Source organism: Achroia grisella, unplaced genomic scaffold, assembly GCF_030625045.1.
Source record: "Achroia grisella isolate CSIRO2021 unplaced genomic scaffold, CSIRO_AGI_Agris_v1 utg487, whole genome shotgun sequence".
Lineage (NCBI taxonomy): Eukaryota > Metazoa > Arthropoda > Insecta > Lepidoptera > Pyralidae > Achroia > Achroia grisella.
In genome coordinates this window covers 997,783-1,022,938 of record NW_026712891.1, presented here as the reverse complement: position 1 = coordinate 1,022,938, position 25,156 = coordinate 997,783, and the positions used below count along the sequence as shown (strand labels likewise).

General features: G+C 31.3%; 1 protein-coding gene across 2 annotated transcripts in view; it reads left to right on the top strand.

Moving 5' to 3' along the window:
• The first annotated feature begins 1,343 nt into the window (after positions 1–1,343).
• The window catches only part of LOC131845833 (semaphorin-1A), a 122,219-nt gene continuing 98,406 nt past the window's right edge, over positions 1,344–25,156 (top strand). Inside the window, exons 1-2 of one of the 2 annotated variants that reach the window (XM_059194964.1) lie at positions 1,344–1,409; positions 2,525–2,664. The gene's annotated coding sequence lies outside the window, so the exon portion shown is untranslated. Of the gene's footprint in view, positions 1,410–2,499; positions 2,665–25,156 lie in introns of those variants that run through there. The other variant, XM_059194962.1, reaches the window with a different exon arrangement.

The window sequence follows — 25,156 nt, the reverse complement described above, 5'->3', positions numbered from 1 at the left end:
ACATTGACAATGTTGACAATAAAGTATTACTTATAATTTCTCTTATTATATGTGCTCGTAGTTATTTTTAAAGGTCAACAGGTTTGCGATCGAATTCACCTTAGATGTACAGAAAAGTCATAATGTCTCGTTAATATAAACTACAAGACAGGTCAGATAATATCTAAAGTAGCTTTATCATAATATTTGGAGTTACGGTAGTGCCTGCGGCAAACCAAGCTAACAAGCTTAGTAATTATCCATATAGAAATTGAAATAACTAATTGTATTATCACTGATTCATAATTGAATATGCATAATGTAAATTTTTGTTCCATAAAGATTAAGCGAAATTCAAATAAGCATTTTTTTTAACTTGGGATAGCAAACGATCTTTTTAATTATTTATAATCAAGTTGATTATAAATGGTAACCGTCGCCTATATTACATGAACAGCACTACATAGATCTTCATGAACAGAAAACTATCGTGGTTCGCAGGACCGCCTATGATGTCTTAGTCGTCCAGAATGGCAACGTGCTATTCCGCTGGACTAAGACATCATGCCTCTTATCATATACTGCCAGCCTTTCACAACTGAATTATTTAAAAATAATATGTCTGGCGGCTGAAATAATTAAGAATGGAGTATCCACGTAAATGGCTTTTCATAAAGACTTCCTAGTATGGATGTATAGACGTGTTAAAGTCGAAATAAAGTGTAAAGTAAGTCGTTGATATTATAAATATTAAATTGAGTCAAATTGTTCGTTTTGACGAACGCCTTTAGAACAAATTTAGATTGGACACCCGATATTCTTCTGTGATCGAAATTTAATTCAATCATACTCCGTTAGTCCGTTTTCTTATATATTTTGTCGAATGTATTTTTTACTTTCTACAGGAAGAGTTCAATGTTCTCTTTTTTCACTAATTCTCTTAGAGGAAATCAGTAGGCAAATAGTATTAACTTTTAATTGAGCTTATAATTTAGATTTAGAACGAATACAGAATTACAGTAACATACAATCGTAACAATATGAATTTAGTTTGGATTTTTTTATATTTTTATGCGTATTACATTTGGAATTCCAAAAGAAATAAACATAAAAATAAAAAATAATTACATTTTTAAATAACACCCGTATCATAATAACGCAATAATTAAATTCCTTGTAGAAATAAAATGCGGTATATATTTAATCTACAAACAGAATACCGATTGAAATGTAAGATCGTCACAAAACAGAAAGTCAGTTGGTTCATTGCCATGAACTTTGCGCAAGGGCGGGCGGTCGCGAGACGCTCGCTCGCGTGTTCGCGTCTATTGTTCGCCCGCCCAGTGCCGCGACAGCCGCCCTACGTGTTTAACGTGTTCATGACGTAACTCGACACAGTTATACGCGAACATTGCAAACAGTTCGAAAGAGTGAGTGTCCGCAGTTGTTGAAATGTTGGGACTCTTTAAAATATTGCAAATATTTTAAAGATGATAATGAATATTAATTGAAATTATTGTATTAACAATAGCAATTTTTTTTATATTTTGTTACCGATTAAAGTAACTTTAGAGTAAAAATTAAGATACAATTTACTTACTCCAGTATTGAAATGAATATGAAATGAAATAATTCGTTACCAACCGCCAATAACTAAAACCAAGCACAGAAAAGAACTGTTAAGTTGCATAAATACTGTGTATTTATGCAAACTTAAAGATTTTTCAGTATATTTTATAGTATATAGTCAAAGTAACAATAACAACCTATACACACCAATGAAATAAACCAAGTATAAACAATTTTATACTAAATAGACATTTTTATTTGATTTTTCATTACTATTTGTTATTGATACATTTTTAAAACGTCATACAAAAGTTTGTCTTATATATTTCCGTACATTCCTTCGCCACTTGATGTGTCACGCGTACTATATTACATTATATACATTTGTATAATATATTGTTAAATCATATGATATACATATCTATAACTCTATATTGTTGTAATAAATCAAACTTGATTAAAGTTTGATGGTACAAAAATATTGACGCCTATGGTTTTCCTACAGTAAACTACTACTGATTACATCAGTATATACCTGTTTATTATATATATGAAACTACATCACTTTCTGATCTCGTATATATTTTTAAAAAGTTTGAATTTGTTTCACATTTAGTTTAGTTTACTGCAAAATAGAGCAATCCGTTGATATTGTAAAATAAATAAAACAAAATAACGTGTGCACAGTTTTCTAAATTTATAAAAGGATATTAAAAAGCCCACTTTCCACACCCCTCATAGGAGTGTTTCGTCAAACTCAACACGCCCTCAAAGGGTTAACTGACACATTGAATATTGACACTGGAATATGAACTTTTTGCCTATTTAAATATTCATTTCATTGCAATTACCAATCGTAAATATATGTATATAATACATTACATGCATTCAAAACTATTTTCATGTATTTCAATTGTATCAAAAAATATTCAGTTATTATGATATTCTTTTCCGCCTAACTCGACAACTTCATTAGATTTCAAAGTATGAGTACGAGTTAGGTGTAAAGTGGATCAAAACTCAGATAAACAAACTTTTTGGATTTGCCTCCGAGTTTATAAGGGACTTTATTTTATTAGTGACTAAATGGGAAGTTACAAACTCCTTCTAAACAAGGTAAGGAATTTTCTTGTTATTTCTTTGGCTTCTATTTTGTGTTTCGTAGGTACCTTTTTATACTAATCGTAAGCTTTCCATTAAGCATAATTGATGTTGCCTTCATATTCTTCATAGTATTATTGCGAGTTGTATACATTATCATGAAAATTTATTTCCATCATAAATTTGTAAGTATGGCTTGAGTACTATTATATATTCTGTGGTAAGGCATGAAGCGATACTCGTATAAGTGAGTCGCCTTTTTCAGCATCTTTTATATTACATGTTATATATACTTTAGATTATCTTTTTCATTTTCTTTGTACATCAATATAAATAAATGTATTATCCCGGGTGGAATATTCAGAAGCATAATCAACTGTCAACAATTGTGATTGTCACACAATTCGCTAGTTCAATTTGAATCTAACGTGGCAGGGGGCGAGCCTTCTAGTTACAAGATGTGATTAATATTAATTATATATTTATTATACTATAGTAATGATGAACAGTGATGAAGGAATTCTGCTATAGTAATGCCAGCACCCTATTACAATGAAGATGAGTAGAATATAATTAGTAGATACCCAGGACGCATATGACCTTAAAACTCGGTTTGTACTTAGACTCCACCAGCTTCACTCCATTGCTGCTCAGGATTTGGGCATAGTAGTACAGTGTGCTATTTCTTGGTCGTGTAATAATTATGGCAGAAACAGAAACAACGGTCTACAATAGTTATTATTTTATTCCAATAATAATTTTAAAGCAATAAATAGAACGTAATTTAGACCTTATTCCAACAAAAAAAATAAACAATCGTTACTTAGAAGCGTCGAAATCGAGACTATAATTAGTAAATTAGTAAAACCAAGTAAATAACTGCAAACAAATCGGTTTTGGTCGACGGTCACCGCTCGACGGACCAAGCCTTCGGCTAGTTGTCAAGTCTCAAGAGGCGTGAGAAAACAAACAACCGTTCTCGTTAACGGCCTCTTGTGCCTCAGTTACCACGGAACTACTGCAATTGTCGTCAAAAGTAACACTACAATAGCAACCTTAATCCACCGCAATAAAGCACCAGTCATTAACATCGAAATGAACCAGTACAGCTACCAGGACAGGGGTCCACTCTCGTAATATTTGTTCAGGTCTGTAAAATCTAGCGACAGACTGTTGTATTCGAGTTAAGAAAAACAGTGGAAAATATCCTCACTATGTATTTAGGATGTTTTATAACAGACAAAGGTGTCCTTTATAAATCATTACCTAAGGTTACTAGAATACTCTTAATAAAGACACTGGGTACTGTATTAATCTCCTTTTGACAAATAAAGTTCTTAAGCGACCTGCTACATGGTTTTTTTTTTAATTCCGACCTTACAAGTATGTTTGATTAAAACATTGATACCGTTTTGAAATCTCCTTAAGCGGCCAAACAAGATTTAGCCGTAATCTGTAATGTAGTAAAATACATATCTACTTGAAATATGTTTTGTGTTGTTTGTGTGACAAATGTTTCACTAAATAACAGAAATATGATAAAAATAATAATAACCCTGTACAGTTCACACTGATCCATACTATAATATAATAGCATAATACTAACTAACCCATGCAACTTCGTCTGCATCACATTTACTTGACATTTATTGTTATATTTCGCCCAATTTACATAAAATCTTTTTAAATTATTGCCTATATGTTTCAGATAAATAAGCTATATTACAGTGAAATTTCATCGAATGCGTTCAGTAGTTTTTGCGTGAAAGAGAAATGAAACATCCATCCATACTCACAAACGTTCGTGTTCCTGTTTTTAAGAAACATTCATAATAGGTATAGGTACATAGAAAACATCCAAACCAATAAAATAAAAGAAATAAATGATACTAAGTACGCAATGTTTATTAATTTACTCATTGAATATATTTAATCTTATATATTTTATCGAGTTGTGTTATATTGCGAAAGTCCATTTCATTACCATGTGGGTAACCACAAATAATTGTGGTAGCATACCGTGGTAGCGGAATTAAACAAAATAATATAAATTCATTACGTAATTTATTTTGTATTTATTATATTATATTATAGTTTAAATATGGAACTTTGCTAAGGACTATAAGTTATAAATACAATTGCGACCAATACGAATTTATTTATTACTTTAGAAATTGTAATCAATAGATTTCATCTTTGATTAAATTTATGTTTAAATTTTGACTCTCGAAACTTAGGATAAGGATTAGATTCAAAATGTTGATCACAGAAGGATTTGTCTAGCGGCGCGGCGCGGCGCCGCGGCGTGGTGGTCAATGTGTTCCCTCTAATAAGTTTGAGTCCAATGATGGCTGACTTATCTCTCATACTATCAATGGGTGCTGCTTGACGGGACTAGTCTATTCGGGTTACAGCACTGATTAAGTTATTTGCTTTTGACAAATTGCAATAAGCAAAATGATTAAAAATTAATCTGTATTTTTGTAATCATGTACAAACAGTTTTGAAAGATATAAGAGTTATATTTCTTGCCAGTTCTTCTTGGCTTCACAATGAACTGACAATAGATTTGATATATCATAAGTGTCTGTTATAGACCTATATGAATCTGTCTGTCTAAAACCTCAATATAGGTTTTTAAGTTTAAAACCATACACATATACCGCATGTCATATATTTTATTACTATTTCTATAGTGACAAAATATAATATGCACAAGAGACTGAAAGTTCTTAAAGGAACCTGGATAAACGTTTCGAGTTTGACTTTACATTTTACATAATAATATTAGTATAATTTAAAATCTAAATACAAAAAAAACCGTTGTATACATAGACACCAGTATTATGTCCATTTCCGTTCTGTAACAGTTTCCGTCCCTGACGTTGAACACAGCCCCTTATATTACGTAAAGCTTGTTATGAGAGTGAGCTGTACGATTATCTATGCATGAGTTTTTGTCAGGACTAAAAAGTTACAATACCAAACCGGTTCTTGACGCCGGTTAGACCGCGTCGACCGAGAAAGAGCGCTTTTGTTTCTTTTTAGTTCACTGATCTAATCTCAAGTCGTCCCTGCACTGCACTGGTAAGTGAGAGAGAGAAAGAAAATTTGTTTTTGTTATTACCAGCTCCTACACTCGCTTAGTCGAAGACAGCCGAGTTTAACCGATGCGCCTGGGCCGTTGGTACCCACTTTACTACGATGCTTATGACGTTTTTGTTCCACTACGTTGTTATTGTAAATTCATTGATATTTTTCTGTCTACTGTGATGTGTATGTACTCCCTAGTATAGTGGTACGTACTACACTATACTACTAGTAAGTACAATGGGAAAAGGTATGAATATTACGCAATGATAACTTAAAAATCAGTTAGTGCTGATTTTTATTACCTCATAAAAATATTATCTGCTATTACTTACTCTTATATTGCAATAAGCGTTAACAAACATACTTTATATACAAACCGGTTTATATAATTGAAAGTGGGTAACTGTCAATAAACAAGTACCCGTATCAGTAATAGTAGGAACAAAGTTGAACCGTCACCCTCCGCGCCACTGTCGCCGTCACCGCTACCGTCGCGCCACTACCGTCAGTCGCCACCAGTGAACGTTGCACGACCCGAATTAGCATTGAACGTGAAGGTAAGGCCAATTAACTTAATTGTATAATAGCACAAAGCTTTGTAAAAGGTACTTTCAATTATTCGCCTTTTTACTCCCAGGTACTTATTATGTTCATCAAGTTACGCATACGGGATCGTAATTAATGAAATTATTTGTAATACAAGCTTCATGTAATAAATATAATTCGTTTAAATTAAACAAAAAATGTGCCCTTGTAGCTAAAACCAAAGGCAAGGGCGAATTTACAAAATTACCAACTTAATTATACCGTCTTATTCAATTCATTTGGGCTATCTTTATGATATAAAAAAATGTAACTTTACTAATAAAATTAATTATGCGTCCAATCCCGGCTTGGCACAGTATATGTCAATTAATTTAAAGAAAACGTTAACTTTTTATACACCTACAATTGCCTGTTGATATATGAAAACCACATGGAAATCAGTTCAGTGGATATCTCTTTTTACAGAAAAATTAAATTAATAATTTAAGAACAAATGAATGAAGTATTTTGGACAATTGGTGTACAGTAATTTCTTTTAGTAGATCGTCGTTCTTGCAAGTCTTTTGTGGTCTTCTAAACCGGTACATCGAAAGTAGTAACTATTTTTTTTATTTTGTATAATTAATCAATAGTCGAGACGTAAAATTATTCAAAATACTAAAGTAGTTGTTTTAGTCATACTGTAGTAATAGTACCTATATAATTAATGACTAAAGTTGTTGAACTTGGCCCATAACCTCTATATGGCAGTTGAATGTTGCCTACATATATTGTATACTATATAAATAATATTGATTAGAATCGATCATAGCACCGATAGATATTAATAGACATGCTTTATATAATGTATTATAAATAAATAAAAAAAACAGATAGAACGTCGTGGCCTAGTGGTTTACTACCCATACTTACGACATGAAAAAACCTTTTTAATGTGAATATATATGTCTGAAGTACATACTATACTTAGCGAACTGTGGGCATGTCGAATGTTGCGTTTACCACAAGACATTCACAGATACCTCTGACTACTCTATCAGGACAACAGTCGTGACTGTATTAAAAAAAATCACAACCTGTATAACAATTATATTGGCTACATTTAATATACTCAGATTTATTTAATGTAAGGTAGAGTTTTATTGTATCCATACTAAGGTATTATAATAAAGCTTTTTATATAGTACATAGTATAATATTCTGACGGCCTCGGTGGTCTAGCGGTTTAGCACCCCGCTTTACTTGGCTTTACTTTACGATGGTTGCAACTTCGGTTTCTGGCACGGTGCATTCATGAGTATGATTGATTGTACCGGTCTGGGTGTTTTCTACATATATCAGCTGTCTTACTATTATTATTATTGTAGAAATTAGGTATTACAAACAATTTCTATCATTAAAAGTGTAGTTATCTACCTACAATTTACTATATAGTCCATTATATCAAACTTAATAAAATATCACCACTCTCATTCTTAGGTTGCATTTGTTCTTTTTATATTAACTATAAAAGAATACAAATAGTCTGACAAATATAGAACGCAGTCATCATGGTCATTAGTAATGTAGATATGTATTTGGGAGGCCACAAAAGCGTCAAACGCCAAATATTCAATTAGATACCGTGTGGGATTTCATACGATGTGTTTTCCTTGACATCTGTTATATATAGGTCTGTATAAAAATAATATAAAACTACTACACAGTATGGTTATTTACAAAAATTTGTAACACCAAGTTCTAATTTAGAATAACAATACATACATATAAATCTGCCACTTCAATCAGTTATTTTAAAATATCTTTCTATGAAAAACCTTATTTTTTTACTGAGAAATTATACCAGCAACGTTAACTAAATTGTACAGTTTATAATAAATAAAAAAGACTTTTAACGATATATTGTACACAAAGTTGTTGACTTTTGAATTAAAAATAGAGTTGAACTATTATTTTCTCGCGTTATTACAGGCCGAAAATGAACGAGGATTTTAAAAAGAAGTATAGAGCGGGAATTAATATTATTTACGTAAAATGTAGAGTGTACACCTACTATCCAAATAACATTTGTTGTTTTGTTTATGTGTGTATATAAACCACAATAATGTAATGTAATATCTCCGGAACTATAGTGGCCTGGTTCCCTCCTCCTCTTGATTACATAATATGTCAAATGCATATTCGTTATATGTTTATAATAATAATAAATTAAACATTTTTCTTCACATTAGGTTAATCATCTTATTTAGTTTATATTGTACACTTACTTATTTCATACAACTGTATATTTGTAGGAATAAATAAATTGATTTCCAATCGATTGATATCAATTATCGAAGATTGCGATAAATGGGTCATGTAATTGAATGTATGTTATGTATATGTAAGTACATCAACCAGTTAGTTGACCGACATTCGCGAAACGAAGACGACAATGATACCAATTGTTCAAACACGACTCGCTTCCTTCCATTCATCCTCATTCAACGGTCAATGAAGTTGATTCGTTTGTATGTTTAGTACTTTTTAAATGGTGTCATTAACATTGCTTTAATGAATATTTATTTAGTCGTTTAGTACCTACTGCTAATTATTTATCAGTTGTCTTCTTTAATTATTTACTTGATTGATTTTAACATTTATAAGCTACAGAACGAACACGTAAATATACTGTCATGACTATGGTATAATTCTGAAATTGAGTAGTAAGAGGCAATATTAACTGTCGATGTTGTGGTGACATTTCCACATTTTACTACAAGCGAACCTACCGCCATCTCTCGGATTATTTGATATCGGCATTTCCTTTACCGGACTCACGGCCTCTCATGTGTAAGTCAGGGTAGTAGCCGCGTAACCGCTAGGCCACAACTCTTTACAAAGCTGCAAAACCTGTAAGTATAGAAAATTCTAGAATAGTTGCCTAATTACATATGTACAATACACGAGTACCTACGAGTATATTCGTAATACAGATATATATTTATTTATTGCACAATTTAAGAACATATTTGTGGGTCTATAATATAACCTTACTAATGGCTACATTATTTAAATCTCTGTCTAATCCAGCCTATATCCACCTACACAAATTTTATTTTTAGAAATAAACCTCCCTTGTCATGTTATTATGATTCGTACAACATAACGTGTCCCTACACTGTGACATCTGATCAAAGAGTCGATGCCCAATTATTTCACTTAAAATGATGTATAACATCTAGTTTTCTTTCATTTAATGTTTCTCTTCGTCATTTTAATTCATTCTATAGACGTCACACATATGTCTATTCTACACATATATATGATTCCAAAAGAAAATTATCTAAATTCTTTTCAAACTAAAGCTGACAATTACTATGTAAAATAATTTTATAATACAATATATATAACAAGCTATTATCGCAGCTTTCTTAAGTAAAATTATATAATGTTGATAACATAACCAATTCCTATACACAACAAAAGAAAGTAGGTTTTATTAACATAATAACAGAAAGGCGTTCTGACAATGTTATGAACTTGTGTATTGTTAAATAGAAGAAATAAAATGCTGTATCACGAGAAATCGCACGAAATAAAATGTAGGAATACATTTTATAAAACGTTTATTTAAACGACAAACTAGTAAACTCCGTGTCAAATAAAGTTAACCTACATGTCATCACGATCGCTATCTCATATGTGATCCCTAACTATGATAATATACATAATTGTTCTACTACCGTATGTACGCACTAGTATTTAGAAATAATACTCATTAACATTATATTACAAATCAATGCTGAAATACCTATAAAAAATATGCTTATATAAATAATAACGAAATATCTTCTCTTAATTGCGATTATTTTAAAAAGTAATTAGTCCTTTCATATTCAAATTTCAATCATCAGTCACCATAAAGAAATGCTTAAATGGCGGGAATTGACTGGTGTTACATGCGACAAGAGAATGTCTGTTAAACTCAAAGGGTTAATTTATAAAACAATTATAAGACCCGTTCTTATGTAGGTATGGCAGTGAAATATGGTCTGTAACCCAAAAGAACGTGCATACCATCCAAGTTGCTGAAATGAAGATGCTGAAGTGTAGTAACCAGGCTCGATAAAATCCGCAACGAGTACGTACGAGGAAGTCTGGCTGTTCGCGACATTGCTGAAAAAATGCAAGAAAGTAAGCTGCGATGGTATGGACACGTGAAGAGAAAGCCGCCTGATTATGTCGGAAATCTGGCACTGCAACTTTCTGTTACTGGTCGAAGGGGCAGAAGCTGACCAAGGAAGGGATGGGAAGATGTTGTTGCTAGGGATATGATAGAGTGTGAGGTCTCTGAAGATGATGTCCGGGACAGGATTAGTGACGGACAAAAATAAGGAAAGCTGACCCTACCACCATGTGGGATATATAGCCAGGAAGAGAGAGAGAGTCACTATAAAGATATATATATAGAGTATTTATTAGAGAGATAAATATTTTGTTTTATATTAGTAAAAATGTTAACATGCCGCCACCCGCCGCGCCGAGTTCACGTCGTTGTGGCAATGACCGCGTCAAACGTACATGCGATATTTCGGGAGCCCTTTTTATAATTAGTATTTATTTTATTCCCGTCAGAAAATGGATTCGTATCAACTACTCTATGTATTTTCTTTATGAAAATTAGTTGTTTTGCTCCTTGAGTTATATATAATTCATGTTTTGCTATGGACCACTTTGTATTCCTACGGTGCGCACTTACAAATTTACGTATGTTGAACATTACTCGCATATTGTTGAACACTTTTCTGACATACCTATATAACTTTTATCGGAACCATAATCTATATGCTGAGGATGCAAAAATATTCTTATCAACTCAGGATGTTACGTATTTTCAGTAATAATACGCCCCAATTTAATTTTGTATATGTAATCTATATCTAACATTATGTAAAATATGTGAGTTTGGAGTTCTAGGTAATTTCCGATATTACTAATCCGATGTTGAAAATTCTTTTAATGTGAGTTAGCCCATTTATCGGGGAAGACTGGGTTATATAACATGAAAGTACGACCAATAATAGCGGAGCTGCAATGAGAAATATTGCTAAAACGGGGAAAATATGACCCAGATGAAGTTGCGCACGTTAGCTAGTATGCTATATCGTCATTACAAAAATTCGAGTTACTCTGGTTTAAGAAGCATTATTATAATAGATTAAGATTTTGCTTGTCGAAGAATTTTACTCTGATTTATATTCATCATCTATTTCAATAGTTAAGATACCTAACTTTATGGGTAGGTAGAACGAAAGACACCACGAATTTCCTTCACAACGAAAAATAAATTGTCACGTACCACATTTCTCTAGATCATCTTCGTTTGTCGTCTTCTTATTAATGGAAGTTGTCTGTTATCTTCGTAAATTCGCCTTAAAACGACTTCAGTAGTGTGTAGGTGTTGAGTAGATTACTTAGCGCTTCAGTGTAACAAGAGTCGTCTTTTGTTTATTCTTTACCATTCCTTACTATAAACTTAAAATTCAATAAAAATACTAGCAATCTCTCTCTGCTTTGTACAAGTATTTCAAAACACTCGCGAATTACACACTTATATTTCCCTCAAATAGCATCATCATCATAATCTGCTCCTTTCTTATCCCATATATTTGGGGTCGGCGTAATATATATCTCAGATATCATTCTGTCGATAGACGAAACGGTATGGAAATCTATAATTGTAGTAATGTTTAGGATTTTCCCTAACATATAATCAAACTTAGCAGAGGACGTATTAGCTGCAGAGAGTTTCCGAGTACAAAAACAATTTATCTTTACATTTATACTGCGAAACGTCTACTTGCGAGAAGTAACATGTATTAATATAATTTAATGCAGAACCATTTCGACGAAGTCCGTCTATAAAATTATAGTTATAATAAAATCAATTTCAGTTTCTCATGAAATGCCAACTAGGCACCACAAACTTAATTTGAGATCAGTGTTAGATTAAATATTATTCACGGTCTACCAATTGTTTAATACAAAAAGTTCTACTCTTGAATAGCTCGCTTATAAATTGGCGTGACCAAATGCTTAAAAAATAACGGACTCAGTCATATGACAAATTCGTATGAAAACAATGTCAGAAAAGAGTTGTATCACCATTACTCACTGAAAAATGTTGTCGTTAAAACTCTTGTAGAAATTTTTGTAATGTGTAATAAAACATTAAAATGAGAATAAACTTCGATGGTGATTAAAGTCGTTCAGTCTAAGATTTACAAAACACCGTTCAAATACTAAGACACATAAATTTTATTAAACGTAATTTAATTGAAAATAAATCGAAAAATGTCCCATAATTTTCCTGAATAGCGTCGAGCCAAATATATAAACTGCAGAAATGTAACGTTCTCTACGTCTCTGCAGTAATGATAGATAGTATAGAAAAGATTTTTCTACTCTATTAACTAATAGATGAGATTTTAGTTATACCCATAATGTCGAATTGGTTAAAAATCAGCCATTAGAGTCGAATACTCTAAATTATACAGTGAATAAATAAATACAAATGATAACTATAGTCAGATTTTTTTTATCTTAACAAATTTAACGTTATCTATGTTGCCAACTTTTTGAGACTCTTAAATATTAATTACAGTTTAATGTGTGGGTGTTTATTTTAAAAAGTATTAATGCGTTAATGTGTTTTGATTTAACGCATTAATAATGGAAACAACATAGCTTTAAAACTAACCATCTAAAATTAAAAAATATTTTTTAACAAATCGGTATCGCACGTATACAGCTCTACCCTGCTGTTACCCTGGTAACATTTTTTGATTATTTGACATTTACATCTATCAATTTAGTATCTGAGATTAAAAAAATACTCTACCATAAATACTACTATACTATACTATAAGAACTGTAAATTGTCAGTAATAGTGATAAAGATAAATATAAATTAAATTAAAGTGTAAAATAATATGAAAACTATAGTGACGGGTTGGGAGGGTGTGGGCGCCAAGCGGCTCTGAACGCAGCTATGTCGTTTAGAGGAAGTGGTCTCATCCAATTAAGAGCATGCCCGCTGGATTGCTTCCAGCGCTTTCGTCGTTTTTGTAATTGTCTTCTAGCAATTTTTCCTTTTACAATTGCAACATCGGAAACGCCCCATACTTTTATTTCTTTGCTATTTTTAACTCCTACCTTTGATTGCTATAAAAATATGGCGTGATAAATTATAATTTCTTATAGATAGTTAATCGCTCCACAATACACTTTTTTTGGTTGAACGAAGCTTGATCTATCTCTGATAGTTTATTTTTTATGTTAATATTTTCTATATTAGTGTGGTTACTCTTATTAATATCTAACTGGACATACGGTTACTAATGTTAGCTATATTTTTAGCAGGAATCTAGAGTAAATTTTAATTTTAGAACTCCTGAAGCAATTCATTAGCCCCATATTAATTTGTACAGAGAGTATATAAACGATCCATTCTAATAATACAATCTTCTATACATAAAACTTTACAATTGTAGGTATTATATAAATTGAAATATATGGAGAACTGTATATATTTAACCTAATTTGTATATCATTGCCCTTGCCTTTATCAATATTTATCTGTACGTATAAATTAAGTACTAAAATTCAACAATTACCTATGTAATGGGATTTGTATAAATAGCCGAAGTATCTATTACCTAGTTTGTATTGTATTGTATTGCTTCGAGTATTCAGAAAAGGAAAGCATATAACGGACAACCGATTTTTTGTTCCATTCTAGTAGGAATCTTGTTCAATTTCGATTCAATTTGAGATCTCCAATTTAATATCTTGATCACTACATCTACTACATCAATATTATATAGGAGACAAAACTCAGTTTCAGTACTATCTAGTAAACTGGATATCTACAATACAGATCTACCTCTATGCAACGCGCAAATCCCAAGGGATTGCGCTCGGCATCAATTACAGAACTCAGTCTCCATGACAAATGAAATGTTTATTTCATGTTTGAAATCCATCCAGCAATATATCAAGAGTACAATCCATTATAATGATTCCTCCGCCAAGTGCCGAGACTGCAGTATTATCAATTTAAGAACGATATCTCAAGAGGTTTATATAAATGCAAATATCCGTAATATAATTTATATAGTACAAAGTCTGCGAGAAAAATTATGAAACATAAATGGGATATAAAAAATAAATATCAAAATGATTTCGTTTCATATACAATTAGGATAAGGATTAACATTTATAAGAATTCATTTAATAACAATAAATCATATTAGCTTTACTGTTTTTAAATGAATTCTTATACAGGATATATTACGATTTATTAGGATAGTATAGAGTATATGAATGAGTAGTATTGAAAGTAGCATCCTCGGGTGGTGGACATGGGAATGCTATTGCAATTACGTATCTCACACACTATGCTTTTGGGCTTATCTTTTATTTATCCATTTTTCCTACGGACTTGGACATAATTGACAAACAGTATAACTTCATTAAATTAAAAGTAATGTAGTAAACTGCTTTCAAACGTTACAAGTTATTTCATAAAACATTACTCATTTATATTTACTTTAGCGTGATGGATGTGAAAGTCTTAAGATAATTGTCAGTTGTTTTACATCGTTGTTGCTGTCTCATGTTTTGTAGAAACCTTATACCTATCTAAATACTCCGTAAAACGATTAAAGCTAGCGCGATCATGCTGAATCTCTTCATTAAACTGTAAACTGGTTAAACGGCAGAGGGACGTCGCTAGCAAATCTTACTGCCGGCATCACTATGTAGACGTAACATATGTCTGTGTTGTGGTGATACACTCCAGGAACGAAATAGGTCTTTAGTATCACGATACTGCAACTAATTTACCAATAATATATACACAACATCGCTTTCGACCGCCTTTTATTAGTTTTTTCCTCACAAAATCCAAAGGTTTTATAAACATTTCATCGCTTTGTAATTTAAGCAAGCTGTTAATTATACCATATTCATTGAGTAGTTAAACTAAAAGCAACGTGGCAAGACAACACGATGACATTAAATTGAACATGAAATTTAATGAGGCTATAAACAAAATATAATGTTAAAAAACGGCACCTATGTAAGTACGTGGTGTTAACAAGCGTACAACGATATACGAGTATATATTCTACGTTGTGTTCAAAGCTATTGTTTTAAAACGAATTACTATCCAGGCCATTAAATTAAATACTCATTCGTACGCTGGAGGGGTGTCACAGCTGATTTGGATGCGTGCGAGGATGTGTGCTCGCCGCCAGTAGAGCCTGAGGCATGCAGCGAATGCCAATGTAGGTGCCTACTATTATCTAGCGTCTACCTACTGCAATTATTCTGGTGGATTAACAGAAACTATGTCAGGGTGGCGATGCACGTCCATCGCTTATATTTTCATTATACATATGTATTATAGTAAATAGTATGTGTCACAAATGTAGGTACATTACAACTAAGTGTAATGGAGTGCTTTCGTGACAAGTATCCGTTGTGATTCACAGTTTTAGTCAGTCCCAAAATAATATTTATGTACTAAATGAGTGTTGTATTTTAATCCTTGTCTGCTCCATATTGACATTTTATTATTGATTACTCAAATAGCGGAAAAAAACTCGGTAGTTAATGTTATCCTACAGATGGGTAAACATTGTGAACTCATAACGACTTAAGGGTGCTTCAGTACTTATTAGTTCAAACCCCGTAATTTTGTAAAAAGAGATACGAATTTATAGCAAACGATTTTCAATGGTTCTGAGAATAGACAATTCCAAGAATTATGTTCAAAACATAACATAAAGTGTATAAATTAATTCTACAATAGGTTTTTATCGAAACTATATACAGATTTTGTTATTTTTATATGTCTAATAGGAAAATGTTACAATTATGTTATATGGGTATAGTGGTGTAAACAATTTCAAAGCTTAATTTTAAAGGTAGGTTTAATTAGGTATAAAACAACACAACCAGTCTAACGCTCGAATCTTGTTCCAAAGGACTCGTTCTTCCCGTCTGGCGTCTTATTCACGTCAGCATAAGAATAATCAGAGCCAACATTGTATGCATATAAAATAAGGATAATATTATCTCTATAACGCTAAAATGTAAATGATTAAAAATCTGAGGTAGAATAATTTCACTTTGACCATGCCTGTATGTTTGAAATACTGTACATATAAGATAGTATATATATTATTATTAAGTTTATCAAACAGTAACCGAAATTGGTGCTTGAGTATTTGCTTTTGGATACAGGCCAAGGAATTTTGTGGCATATTGTAGACAGTAGTCACTATATACCTACCTAGAAAACAAATATATATAGTTAGACCAGAATCAATCAGTATATATAAAGGATTCGTGGAAATTGATAGTCGTCGCCTACCTATACATACATACCATACACCACGAGTATAACCGATTATTTATTATGTAATATGCGTATAATGTACAACTCATATATATATTTGCCATTTCTGAGAACAAAATCCTCATACCTCCGTATTCTGTCATATTACATTTACCACAGCTTAAAAAGGCAGCTGCTTAGCGGCGGAGTTTAGTGAATACAACCTACAATATTACTATAACTACGAACGATAAAGTTTCTTGCGAATCCATAGTTGTTGGTTACTTCGTGTGATTTAGCCGTAACAATAACGATAGGCAAATAAACTCTGAACTAAATTGCCGCATAACCAAATAGCAGGGTGCGGCAAATTATATGTCGCAAAAATGAATGCCGCATAATCAAGCTGTCGCGCAAGACTATAAATGAGGTATTCGCAGATAACACAGCCTATAAATTGCGCTACTACAACGGAATAATGAACAGGGATTAGCCAAAATGCGACCGCACTAATCAGTACCAGTGATCTGTTTCAAGCTCACTGATTCTGATTGCTGATAATAGTTCATAGATATGCTATTAGTGTGTTATCTATTCTAATTTAAATTTGGGTATTCAATATTTCCATACAGAGTAACCAGTCAGGTGACACGTCAATCCATTGGTCTCATTTGATTATACATAAATGTGCATTCAATTATCACTTATCTATTTAAATCAATAATTAAAGTTATTAAGGTTTGGTGGTATTTGGTGTAAAAGTATCTAAAAATGGTAATGTATAAAATTATAATATTAACAAGTATAGAATATAATTATTATGTAATTATCTGGATATACACATATGTATATACATACATATTCGTAATGAATATTAAACGCGATAGAGTTCATTTTAATTTGCAAGCTTAATTGAAGAAAATTATCCTTAATTTTTGTTATATAAAAACGATACTCTCCTACGCCAGAGAGAAACCGACACTACACATGCAGTCTTGAATCTCTAAAAGAGCGTGGTTACTCTCAATTTTACAAGAGATAATATTTTACTTCACTAAAGATAAAGTCTTCACATTTTTAGAACGGTGGAACCGTTGTATAAAGTCACTTAAATCCATCTTATTCTAGATATACCTTAAACGATAATGAAAGATAGAGTTCAAAATCAAAACTCTCCTACATGATCAGTATACTTAAAATTGTCATACGTGAAAATATATCATGTAAAGTTACTACTGCCAACTATTTATCAGATAAAGCGATAAATATACTGTATACTAACTTGTTAATAGGCTTATTGCTGCATTAAAATTATTTACTATTACTGTAGTACACTGATGAACATAATATCTCTGCCAATGCATTTATAGGTATAGACTAGCTTTACACCATCTTGAGCTCTTCGATTTCAGTCAATACCCAGCATATACTCATATATCATTTCTCCACCTAGTGCACATCGTCCTAGACTAAATCAATCGATGCCGATGCACTCTAGAAAGATTAAACGAATGGTTATGGGCTGTGCGAGTGACGGCACCAGCCTACTACGACTTCAGTTTGCCTCGAGTTATGTCAGTGTTTCTCTAGCAAATTACTTAATTTTTTTAATACGTTGTAATTTAATTTTTCTTCAGATATAATATAAAAGCATTGAGTTTAATGAAACTTTACAAATACATATATTTATCCAAATATGGCTTAATATACGTACATATAAGCTGTATAAAGTTGAGAAAAGTGCCCCCAAAGGGGTGATTTGCAATTCAAAGTTTGGATGTTCATTACTACACACGCATAAACGACTGACTGGATTTGAATTAAATTTTAACGCGTAGATCGATTATAATTATTCTAAAATATAAGCAGTTATGAGTTGTAATTTTTATATCGGAGTTATACGTATTTAATACGTATGAGTTATATAGAATTCATAGCAACTAAATGTCTAATCATTAAATTTAAGAGAGCTAAACCTATTATATATAATATATGTATTTAAAAATAATATAATATATATATATTACATTATTTTTAAAATCTGAAATTATATTTAATATGTATACTTAGAAAATTTATAAAATTTTTGAAATACATTTTATCAGTGTTTCAGAACAAAAAAATATTTTGCATAGCACTACTTCACCAGAGTGAAATGTAATAAATTATTTATTTCAAATACGTTCATTACATTTACTACCTCACGCATAGAGTTTACTGTTGTAAAAATATGTCATAGACCAGATGCCGTAACATTTGTTAGGCTGGTTGGCGCACTGCCATTTTCTACTGAGATACGAGGTCTAAGCACAAAGAAAGCCCACAGCCACTCATTGATTATTACCTACCTTAGTACGACCCGTCTCCTCAATCATTTATTAAACTTCCAGTAGCAGCAATTTATTTTATTAAATAGAGATAGTGTCAGAACTCTTCGATTTTACTAATTGGATTATTGTAGGCAATATTCTAGTGTTCACAGTAATTGAAAAAACTTATAAGTACCTTCTCTACATGTATATACACTAATAATACACAATACACAAATAATACACTTTAAAAATATAATGCTCAATCATTAATTTTCATCCTCAGGGGGCAATTAAGGATGTGGAATATATGTACTATACTAAACCGCATGGCCATGGTGTTGATGCTGAGACTTTATATCTATATAATAGTATAATAATCTCTTGTTTAATATTTCGTTCAGTAGTCACAGTCAGTACTGAATTAAATAAAATAATAAGGGAATTATTTTAGAGATATATATTTATATTACAAATAATAAATTCGTCTACAAATGGTGCCTCCAGCTGTACACAGAAATACAACAAACCATTGTCTAGGTCAGTATTTACGACCAATTAGGTCTGTACTTACTAATTTTATAGTTCACCAGTTCAGTTATCTTTGTGTAGGATTAAACCGGTTATTTTAACACTAATAGATGTTTAAGTAAATTGTTAAATCAATCTAGTAACAGAAAAGATATGATATATACTGTTTAGATTACATTATTACTGTAACCACAAAATATACCATTATCCTTGTTTAATCAAAATTCACTATTAAGAATCTATTAAATTTACTTAAATAATGATGAGATGGTGCACTTATCTGCGCTAATGGTATACATAATAGAAATTTCGAGATTTATGTATTAACGTACGCTATTATTAATAATATTTGTAACGATATTGGCAAAGCGGCTAAATATCTGTATTTGGCCACATTTAGTACAGTCAGTATCATACTCGGATTTTAGAGTCAATAATGATTTATATTGGTCTAGCAGATGTAATTCAATATTCCGTATCCTAAAAGCATAATATTGAATAACCAAGTCACATATTAATTTTATCATAATTATTGTTACCGTCCAAATTTGTCACTAATATCTTCGCCCAACATATCCATATTGAATAATTCAGTAATAATTGGCTAAGTTGCCAATGCGGATTTATCAGATATTTACGACAATTTAATGACGTTTTAAAATTTTATAGACAGCATAATTATTATTGATAATGTGACAAGATCTGTCACGTTACTCATTAAGTACTAATTGTACATTACTTTTTTTAAAAGTATAATAATAAATGATATCAAGTCAAACCATCGTGACGAAATAATTCGGAAATTATCACTATGGCTTCCAATAGACAACGTAAGAAAGATTAATTTGACAGTTCATAGACTTTTCTGGGAATTAAGCCTATAGTCCCCATTATTAATAATCCCCTAGCTCTGATGTACCTACATCAGTGCCTACGCTTTGGACCAATGCCACATCAAAATCTCAACAGACCATACAGTAAATACTAATGGCTTCAGGGCTCGAGCGGGTTTAACACCCTACGTGGAACACAGCCAAGCAATAAAACTCCATGTTTATACAACGAGTCTGCAACACGCTACGTTATGGATCGCGCGACTAACAAACTGCAAGAACCAGTATACAGTTGAAATGAACCGGTTGTAGACTTGTGTCAGTGTTGAATATTACCAACAGAGAAACTGTAGCCGGTGGATGAGTCTGCTTGAGTATTTTTAATTATCTATACGCTTAATATCTCAGCAAATGTATGACTAAGATTTTATAGTAAACCGTATAAGTGGAGATTTGATAGGCCACCAGTGGCCTACCAAACATTCATATTCAGTTTCAATCAGTTTCAAACAGTTATACTACAAAATTAGATTATTGGTTTAGTTTCGGCAGTAAGTATGCCGGAACTATGACCAAATCCATAACTAACGGCTAAATTTGATGATTTAATATTGATTGATAAATCGAGATCTAGTTTGATTATAATTTTTTATACCGAAGTTGTTAATTTATGAATTAACAACTAATATTAATGAAATAATACAGTAATCAAAATAATTATAAATTATATAATACAAATACTAATCTAAACTATTTAATACATATATCTAATTACTTCAGAAGACGTTTTCGGTACGACTTTGCGGGAAATTTGAACGGAAACTTTAAATTTTGTTTTGATTACAATCAAGTATTGAACACATATGTTCTTACAACTAGAGGCTACGGTTTTTTAATCCAACCTAATGCGTGACCTTTTGTTTCTCCAGAAAATTGATCAAGGTGTCATGAAGTGTGAAGGTTTCCTTGATAGAAAATCAATATGTGTCTCTAAACTCGGCGGTCGCTCTGTTTTACAATCCTTCAAAGTTCATCCTAATAGAAACAACTTGAGTTTGCATAACAAAATCAACAACACACAGAAACGGAACATTAAAAAATCTCATTCAGCATTGATGTATTTTAATGCTTAAGTTTCTTTATTTCATTCTAAGCTATAAACATTTTTTATATTAGGACGATTACCTATAATCAAACACAGATATGCTGCTGGTAAACAACTACAGTAGTCTGCACCGTTATGAACTTCTGCAATGCCAGGGATGCTGCTTGCTTGCGCGTTGCCTCTTTATTATTATTACAGTTAATGTTACAACAAATATTTTTGTAGCAAATATGGTGTATAGATGTGCTCCATTCATAAGACGTTCTAGTGATGATAGTTATTGAACCAACGTATTTTCATGATATTAATAGCAACCTAGTCAAAACATCGAGAGAACCTTAAATATCAATTATTAGAACTTAATTATTAAAAACCCCTATATATTAAACACCTTTTATTCATGTATCATTATTCATATTATATCCAGACTAACTATATATAGTTATAAAAAGTACTAAATATTAAATTTTAAACATGACTTATTAATTTATTGTGACTATAGGGTATTGACTATATAGGGTTTGTGTGTATTTTGGTGGTAATTAATATGACATTATCAATTATGTCACGTGCATAATTTAATCATTACATCATATCACTAGGTTTACCGCGTACCTATACATTAAAAACAAGTTTAATTTTACATACATATATATAATATGACCTTTGTACTTGAAATTATTTCTAGTTTTGCTAAAATATTTGCATTAATCTAGTTATTTTTCAATCAAGTACGCCATTCGGTCGCTTAGTTATTTTGGTTTTGATGACGCTGTGGTATAAGTATGTGTATGATCTGAAAACGTTCATTTTATTAAAATATCATTTTTCAATATATTAATAGGAAAATCAAAGAAAACATAAAGTATTCTTTGAAAGACGTTAGGTATACGAGATGAATAAAAACAGAAATTAAGGTTAATAGAGGGAAATTGGAAAGAAAACATGCTGCGTTGTACCGTTTCCTCAAATGGAACACGGGCATGATATTTGCATAAATCAATGAGATGAAAAAGAAAAGGAGAGATTGAAACAATAAAGTGGAATAGTAACAAAATGGCTTTCATAAAATTATTATGTGAATTCTAACGTATATGTTTAGTACAGAAAATGCTATAAAAATCAATAGCATTTTGTAATATTTAATTTGCATATCATAGACCTATGTAGGTATATAGAATATGTATAATGAAAAGGTCACTCGAGTGTTTTCTTGCCCGAATAGCAGTTTATTATTTTGTTTAACGAAAACATTGTTCTGGGGGCAGATTGTAGTAGGTGTCATCTGAACCACATTGTCTATCCACCAAATACTCATAATGTAACTATATTATATAATATGATAGATATTTGATATGTAGATACTGTTTATTGATTTAAATCATTCAACTACACTGTTTTAAATTTTAATTTAATACAGGTACCATTGATTCCAATTCGGCACAGTTTCCATTTATAGCATCTAAGCGCTTTCGACTGGAACTAAGTATATATTAATAATTATGCTTTAAAATTTTATATGTAATAAAATTAATACACTAAGTAAATATATAAATTATTATACTGTCTTAAATACCTGTGGCAGTCACAAAATAATTCTCTGTATGTAATAAACAAACCATCTACTTAATTTTTAATCTAATTATTATTGTATGTTAATATGCTGTCATGAAGTCACACAATAAACCTATCATTTTTCTATAAACTGTAACGAAAGAACGAAGTGTGGATTTGGTACTAATAATATCGTGGAATCAAATATTTGAAGTTAATTGCATTTTTCTAATAACATAACACAACCATAAAAACAAGCTTTTACCTCATATAGAGAACACCCAACAGGGGCCAGTAATCAGAACAGATTTAGTGACAACCTCGGCACAAATCTTAGGAAACACAGACAGAAACATTGCAATAATTTTAAACCTTGCCGCAAATGAAACTTCCTGAATAAGAAAATGTGGAACGTTCACGACAAATTCAATGACGTTTTAGTACACGTATTAGTTCTAAATGAACATTTAATAAATTCTTATGACGATTTTTCCTTCAAATATGTTAAATATGAGGACGGATGGTGGTGTGCAAACTTATTGGTATTAATCCCGGCTTTTGCACCAAACGATAGGATTTGAGAAATCTTTTGTAAACATCGAATGTAGTATCACATATACAATATTTCGTGAGAGCAAAGCCATTTATATCTATATCTATCTATCTATAACCATCAGAATAACAAACGAACTGACGTAATTTTAAAAAGAATGAATCTCGTCCGGTTTTGGCAAAAATATCGCCTATTAAGCTAATATGGAGATACACGTACTTGCAGAAAATACCATTTAATTGAGTGAAAGAATTTAGCTAGTGTCGGTTGAAAGAATACGCTTACAACTCAATTTCCCTCGTTAACTGCTTACAACTCAATTTTATTCCGCGTCAAAAATAAGTAAAAATCAAGTAACAGAGAGTTCCATCAACCTTAGGATGAGTGTGTTTACTGGCGTGTTCCCATGATTTCGTGCTATATAGTACTACTACCTGATCTCAGCAGGTACATCATTAATCATACCGTTTTCAGATTTCCCCGATTAAATTTCCTACTACTTCATCTTGTATAGTTCTGATGTTCTGTGTCACCATAATTATGTCATCAAACAATAAAACATTTTCATTTATATGCAGATTATTATGAAACAGACATCTTCGAGCTATAAATATAAATTTACCTAGAGAAAGTGTTGACTGTATTCTGAACGAATGAATGATTCCATAATGGGTCTAACGGAGAAGCACAATAGAAACAAATCCTAATATAGACTACATTACCATAATGGATGAGATTAGAGAGCAGGTAATGTGATTGAATAATATTTTGTATCCAATATATGGAGAAATCGTGACTACAATAAGCTCATTACACAACAGATAAAAGACGTTTTTTTTTGTAAATAGACGACTATTAGATCTCGAATTGCAATAAACTGGGTTACGATAATTTTACCAATAAATAAAATATATAGAAATAGAAATAAAATAGACAGAAATTGTATTAAAGTAGAACTAAATGTTATTTTATGTATATGATCTTACAAAGTAATAATGTAGCAATTATTATTATTAATGTTTAATAATATTACTAGATTATACAATATATAAATATATATTAAAATTTATTTGTTTAAAGTAAAAATACTAATATTTTTATAATGTACTACCGTATTATTATGTTAAAAAAAAAGTATGTATATTATTTTAGTATTCAATTACCTAATAATGCCGTAGGTATAAGTTATTTTAGTTACATACTTATTGACTCACTAATCCAAATGCTTGCATGGATAAGTAAAACCGTATAATTTATTTTAGTAATGGTTTGTTGTAATCACTTACATCTAATGTGTAGTCACTCTTATTGGTAATATATAAAGACTATAATTATGTAAATAAGATAGAAGACATTATTAATAAACAGAATAAATTAATGACAAATATGACTATGAATCATCGAATTTCGACTTATTTTAGTCTCTTAAATTTGTAGAAATTATTATTCTCTCCTGTATCCAAAGGTAGGGAGATTATAGTACGTCTGGTAGAGATTACAGGAATGTAGTTCCCTCTGGAAACCATATAAATACTGGTGAATTTGTCATAATGCGCTAACTGACCTGACCTCATGCTGATCCTATCATTTTCCACT